Raw genomic sequence first — 7,449 nt, forward strand, 5'->3', positions numbered from 1 at the left:
CTGTGTTAGGTCTTTTCACATACCTTTGTACCCATTCACTCAAAATCAGATAGAAGTGACATCCTTTTACTCAAAGGAGAATGACTTATCTTGTGATTCAACAGAGAAATGACCCATCGTGCCCCATGTAAGATCCTCTGAGAGATTATGCTGAGGTGGGTGTGGGAAGGAAGCCCAAGAGGGAGGGGATATATGTGTACGTATGACTGATACACTTCAAGGTATAGCAGAGACCAAAACAACATCGTTAAGCAATTATACTCCCGTTTAAAAAAAGATGGAATGACTGAAAATTTTAGGCATGCTTTGTGTAATGAATGCACATATTTAATGTAAATGACTGAAAGAGACCTTAATCTATGGATTCTTAGTCTTTTCAGGCCTCAGATTCTGTACATCATTTTTCTTCATGTTGTTACATTATTGGATTGAATTTGATTCAAAGGCCAAATAAATCATGCCAAAGCCTGTTCTTTACTTTAGGGGGTTCTAGTCTTAGCTCTCTTTAGCCTTTGTATAGCTTGATTAAGTGAAAAGTAAGGATGCTCAATACAGAAAAATCTTTGTAGGATGAATCAGTCTATACCACTGCCTTCCAATAGAACCTATAACTAATTCAAGATACATAAACATTCATCTTATTTCCAAACACCTTCTGGGAAAAGTTTTCAACTTATCCAATTTTAAACAATTTTTATAGTAGAAAACAAATTAACAAACTGAATGGACGATTGTAATTTTTGTGTATGTCTCTGCTCCAAATCACTATACATGTTCTAGGCTCTGCAAACCCAATATGATTTTTTCTCTCTGCCCAAATGCTTTAGTCAAATGCCAGTGGAAAACATTAAATAATCAATTAATCAAAACGGTGCTCAGCACCGTTCTAGATACTATCTGGTTTGTCATGTTCGTAGGAAGCTTATTGTCTATTTTGGGACACAGGACTAACATATAAGAAAAAAATTATACACTTTCTACTCTTTATTGTATAGATAACTGTGACATAGATTACAGGTGATCAGAAGGGAAAAAAAGAAAACTGTGTGAAAGAGACCATGAAATGTGTATTCTCATCATGGAAACTCCTTATTGTATATTTGATACGGTTGTACGTTTTTGGAGAGCTCACTTGTAAACTTTTCAGTAATGATTCTTCTACTGTGTGTTCTAGATTCTTTAAACTGGGTAATTCGTTTCTTTGGAAGGAATGAATCTCTCCCACTGGATTAGTGAAGAGCAGCAGTGAATAAGGACATGTTTTAGTAAGACCTTTCTTTAGAAGTTAAGACTTTTCAATAGAAGAGCTTATTCTTTCAAATATACCCCCTAAATACTCCCTAAATCATAGCACTTTTGATTCATTTCTTGTGCTCTCTACTCTATTTTTGTAAAATCCTTGTACCAAAGCTAAAGCTTGCCATCAGAGTATTGGTTTAATTAAACTGTAGTTCCAGGTAAAATGGAGCAGGAAACAACAGAACCGTGCTCCAGGTGCAGCAACTTTAAAAAGCCAACTAAATCCCTAAAATTACATTATCCAAGACATCAGAAAACAGGAAAGCAAGCGGGACTAAATGAACTCAACTGAAGACAGGAGAGTCCTTCCAAGATGAGTAGGCGGCCACTGGCTGCCTTCTACCTTGGGAATGTTTGCCAATTCCAAGTGCAAGATGAGGCTCGAGTTTGGCCTGAATACAAGGATGTTACTGTGAGAAAGAAACACTACCAAAGTTTTGGAGGCTGTATGGAGCTAGATTGACAATCTGAAAACTTCCAGAGCCCTACATACACGAAAACCATTTTCCCCTATAGTTCATTTACTGAGTCAAGGGCCACTTGGAAGATTAGGGAACATCTCTGAAATAGAGACTAAAATAAACTGTAATCTCACAGTCGTGGAAAGATAATATCTTCTCCTGGAGGAGTGTCTGATGAAAACATACAGCCAATCTACTTCTTATGATATTTGCCCAGTACAGGGTCTGGAGACTAGAGAACAAAGTCCAAAACTGCCAAAAAGCATATCAACTGACTTGTGGTCTCTGTAGGTAGAAATGGAAAAGGCAGAGACCTACCAGGCTAGCATTCAAAATTCATAGGAGGTTCTTCTCAACTCTGACCCATTTGAAACCAGTAATAGGCTAAATTTGACTAAATCCCCACCCCCTGATTAAGTCGTCAAAGAGCAAACCCTTTCTAAGTCAAAGCAATATAAACTTTAATCTCTATATAGTCTCGTTGTGTTTTATGTATTGTGTCCAGCATAAAATAAAAAATTACAAGCCATGAGAAGGGGGGGGGGGGGGAGTCATTTGAAGCAGACAGAAGACCTGCATGCTGAAATTAAAAAATGAGTCCTTTAAATAGCTGTTATTAATATATTAAAGAAAATAAAGAGAAAAGTGGTCCAAAACACATAGCATTTCAATGGAGAACTGAAATCTAGGGGGAAAAAAATCACTCTACAACTGAAAAGTAAGATATCTAAAAATAAGAATGCATCAGATAGGTTTATATCAGACTGGCAAATCAGAAACCAGTATTAGCAAACTCAAAAACAAGAAAACTTTAAAATATCCCAAACAAAATACACAGTTAAAAAGAACAGAACAGGAAAGACCCGTGAGACATAGTCAAACGATCTAACAAATGTATAATTGCAATCCCAGAAGGAGAGGAGAGGATGGAAAAGAAGCAATATTTGAACAAGTTATGGCTGAGGATTTTTTTTAACTGATAAAAGATACCAATTCACAGATTCACAAAGCTCAACAAATTCCAAGAAGAATAAATATTTTAAAAGTCACATCTGATTTCATTGATCTAGAGTAAAACTTAACCATCAATATTTTTTTTTAATTTTCCAGGTAAATGCTAATGTTTAGTCAGTGCTGAGAACCACTGGTCTAAAAAGATGCCACATTGTAAGAACACTGTTCAGTTTGTTTGATTTTTGTATGTTTTCAAGGAATAAATAGAAACAAGTTCTAGTCTCTTTTTCCTCAAAATGTCACCTAAGGGGGTTTGAGGGAGCACATTTATATTTCAATCATCATCTCCATAGCTCAGTTCTATAGTTTTTAGATAATGGCATCAGTGCCTGCTCTCTTCATAATTCACTGAGTATCATGGAAAGAAAAAGGAAATGGAGCAAATTCAATCTGGCCAAGAAACTTTCTGGTGGAGAAGCACTGGTCAGAAGGAGGCTTCAGGAAAGAGTTCAAAACTGGCTTTACATAGAATCTCAGTCTTGCTTACTTCAGATGCCTCAAGAGAGAAGACCCTGGAAGATCAAAAGAAGGTCAGCTTTTATCCCTGGTGAAGAAGATACAGAAAAATCAAGCTAACAAAATTTCATCACTTAATTAGGTGGAATAGCCAAAGCTAAGGAGAGTCTGAGACTGAGGTGGATGATGCTGGAAAGCAGAATACAAATTCTGGTAGGGCTTGGATACCAGGATTGCCTGCCAGTGTCCACTGCCAGAAAAAGAATTCAGAGTTGAGAGGGAAAGAATTCTTCTTGTAGAATCTGAAGATGAGATTCAACCATGACTGATGATACTTTACGGTTGATGAGAAAACCTAGACGTTATATTTTCTTCAAAAGTTTATTTTATACAATTGTTATACATTTGGTGCACATTTTTTTTAAGTAGGAATAGAAATTGTAGCATGAAATGTCAAATATCTCAGATCTTAGAACCACCAGGAGAATCTCTACGAAACAGAAGCATAGGATCTCTGAGCTTTGGTGGACCAAGAAATTTTGACATAGGCAGAAGTTCCCTCAAATACTAAAGTTACTGAAATTTATAAAAGTGACCAAAATAAAGGTCAGAGTTGCTGCCTTAGGATTACCAGATTTTAAAGTGCAAATAATGAATTGGCACCAGAAAGACAGAACATTTTCTCAGTATAACAAGGTATAAACTATCTGCCAGGTAGACTCAAAGAGCACCTTGCCACTGGCTTCTCCCTACCTAACCCACTAGCCCCAGCAGAGAACATAGGCCCTGGAGTCATCCAGCTGGACTGCAACCCCATGCTCCTAATTCTCACTGGAAGCTGCTCTGCTTTCCAGATGCCCTCACGTTCTGCAAAATCTCAACAGGAGCTATCCCCATTCTCATCCAGTTTACCTGGTGCATCAAATCTATTATATGTTGTTGCTGTTGTTGTTGTTCAGTCGCTAAGTTGTGTCTGACTCTTTGTGACCTCATGAACCTCAAGGAGCCCATCAGGATCCTCTGTTCTCCACTCTCTCCTGTAGTTTGCTCAAATTCATGTCAATTGAGTCAGTGATGCTATCTAACCATGTCATCCTCTGCCTCCTTCTTCTCCTCTTGTCTTCAATCCTTCCCAGCATCAGGGTCTTTTCCAATGAGTTGGCTCTTTACATCAGGTGGCCAAAGGACTGGAGCTTCAGCTTCAGCATCAGTCCTTCCAATGAATATTCAGGGTTGATTTCCTTTAGGATGGACTGATTTGCTCTCCTTGCAATCCAGAAAGCTCAAGTGTCTTATCCAGCACCACAGTCCAAAAGCATCAAATCTACAGGGCAAAATAATTTGCTGTTGATTTGGGGGTTGTTATATGTCCCCCTCTGTAAGACTTGTCATCCATTTTTTCTGGCTTCATCTGATGTGCACACACAACATGAAACCAGTCTATCCTGCCGAGGTTATGTTTTTGCTGTTGACTCTTCCAGAAGTTTAGGGTTATTGCCTTTAATCATACTCAGGGCCACAATTTTACATTTCCTTGCAAAATTCTCAAAGTGACTCAAGGTTTGCTATAGCTTCTCTTCTGCGTAAGTCCTTGAGCTCCCTTTGTCCTCAGTGCCAATATTTGCATTCCCCTGCCACTCAGTCCCTTGTTACACACTGGTTCAAATCATTTATCTGTAGATTAATTCAAAAGACTCTAAAAGTAGGATATGAATCCCAAGCTTTTTACTGCTATTTATCATTTTTTTCTGTTACCATTACTACCAAGTGAAATCTGCATGAACTCCTTTTAATACATGTCCTGCATTTTTCATCTTACATACAGCAGCTGACCTTGACCCGGGTGTGAGCTGCTAAATGATTCCAAATACATGACAAGGTTATTCTTTGAAAGAAGAATTATTTTTGACAAGCCGTCATGTTTTTCTAGTGGCCAAGACACAGTAGACAACTTCTCTGTAATAGGACTTGAGACGCATCCATTTTATTCAGTTTTCTTCACCACTAGGCAAACCACATGACTGGTCGTGGTCCTCACCAGGTGGGTGATGGCAGGGGTCTCAGATAACGGCCCCACAGAAGCCACTGATGTTATGTGACCACAAACAGGACACTTGACCCTTGAGTGACTCATCGGGTTATCTTATGATAATCTTTGGGCCCTGAACTTATGGGTTGGTTGGTTTAATTTTAAACCATAGAAATGGGACTCCCCTGGTGGTCCAGTGGTTAAGACTCCCCACTTCCAATGCACAGGGTGCAGGTTCGATCCCTGGTAAGATCCCACATGCCCCGGGGTGCAACCAAAAAAAACTAAATCATAGAGGCATTAAGAGCGCCTTAGTCTAAGCATTACAAAAAACAGAAACTTATAGGAGAAATAAAACCAGAAAGTTGGCTTTTTGATTTAAAAAAAAGAAGAAGAAGAAAACCTTGGATTTTTCAAGGAAAAGAGCAGCTTTAGAGCAAATATTTTGCTACTATACACATATTCCCAGGGGGAGAGGCCTGCCTAAGGAGAAACGAAGGGAGTAGGTGCTACTGCTGGAAACAGGCAGTTATCTGGGTGAGAATGGTCCCCACTGCCCAGTGACTATGACAAGCCACAGCTCCAAGATGTGGAATAGCCCCCTCTGATTGATTCTGAAGGCTCCCAGCTCTCCTCCCTCCCCGAACCCACGTCACATAGTGTCTGAGAAGCTTCATCCAGAGAGCTCAGCACCAGGACAGTTGTGCACTTGGCACACGGCACCAGGCGGCTGACCCTGCAAAGGAGCAACCAAGGTCCAGCTCGGACTACACTTGCCAAGCCCAAGCCCTGGCACTGGCTTGTGTCCACGTGGAAGAAGAGGTGCCTTTTCCTCCACACCAAAGGCACAGTCTGCTCTCCAAGCCACGTGCCCGTAGGCCTGAGGGTGTCGAGAGGTAGCACACGCTGACAGCCATACGAAGATCCAGCACAGGCTAGTGGAAGCTGCAGATGATCGTCCAAAAGTGTGTGTATGTGTGTGCACTTGCAAGCGTGTGTGTGTGTCTATGTGTTATGCTGGGGAAAGAGGGGGCTGCCAAAGGCAACAAAACCCAGTCAGGCTCTACACTCTGCATGAAATGAAAGGCACCACTTGCCTTCCTCAGCTTTTGATCAAGCATCACAGTTGAATGTTCTCTTGGTTATTAGAGGATATTCAGTCTCCATTCTCTCCTCTTTCTCTTCTCATAAGCCCCACCCCATCTGATGACGCCCTCTTTTTCCCTGAGAGGTACCAGTCTCCCCCAGTAGAGTAATGAAAGTTCATTCCTTGCTCCCTCCTTGCATATTACAACAACCCAGGCATTTGCTGGATGACAAGGCCTTTGTTAGTTATAGATGGATGCATCATCAATTACTCAAAACTTAGCAATTTAAAACAATAAGCATACTTCTTCCTTGTGAGTCCAGCATCTAGGAATGGCTGAGCTAAGTCACTCACGAATCTGCAACCAAGATGTCAGCCCGGATGGCAGTCATTTGATAAGAGACCGCCAAGCCCACCCACAGGGCTGCCGGTCGGTCTAAGTTCCTTCTGATTTTTAGTTGGAAGCCTCAGTTCCCCATCAGAAAGATCGTTCCATATGCCTCCTGAGAGCATGGCAGCCGGCTTCCCCTGCCCCCAAGCCAGTGATCCAGGAAAGACAAAACCAGGGAAGGCAGCAAGTTTCCACTGTACAGCATGCGGAACTATACTCGGTATCCTATGATAAACCATAATGGAAAGGAACATTTTTAAAAGAACGTACATATGTATAACTGAATCGCTTTGCTATACAGCAGAAATTAACCCACCATTGTAAATCAACTCTACTTCAATAAAATGAAGCAACTGACAAACAACTACTCTCAAAAATATACAAGCAACTCCTACAGCTCAACTCCAGAAAAATAAACGACCCAATCAAAAAATGGGCCAAAGAACTAAATAGACATTTCTCCAAAGAAGACATACAGATGGCTAACAAACACATGAAAAGATGCTCAACATCACTCATTATCAGAGAAATGCAAATCAAAACCACTATGAGGTACCATTTCACGCCAGTCAGAATGGCTGTGATCCAAAAGTCTACAAGCAATAAATGCTGGAGAGGGTGTGGAGAAAAGGGAACCCTCTTACAGTGTTGATGGGAATGCAAACTAGTACAGCCACTATGGAGAACAGTGTGGAGATTCCTTAAAAAACTG

Source organism: Bubalus bubalis, chromosome 14, assembly GCF_019923935.1.
Source record: "Bubalus bubalis isolate 160015118507 breed Murrah chromosome 14, NDDB_SH_1, whole genome shotgun sequence".
Taxonomy (NCBI): domain Eukaryota; kingdom Metazoa; phylum Chordata; class Mammalia; order Artiodactyla; family Bovidae; genus Bubalus; species Bubalus bubalis.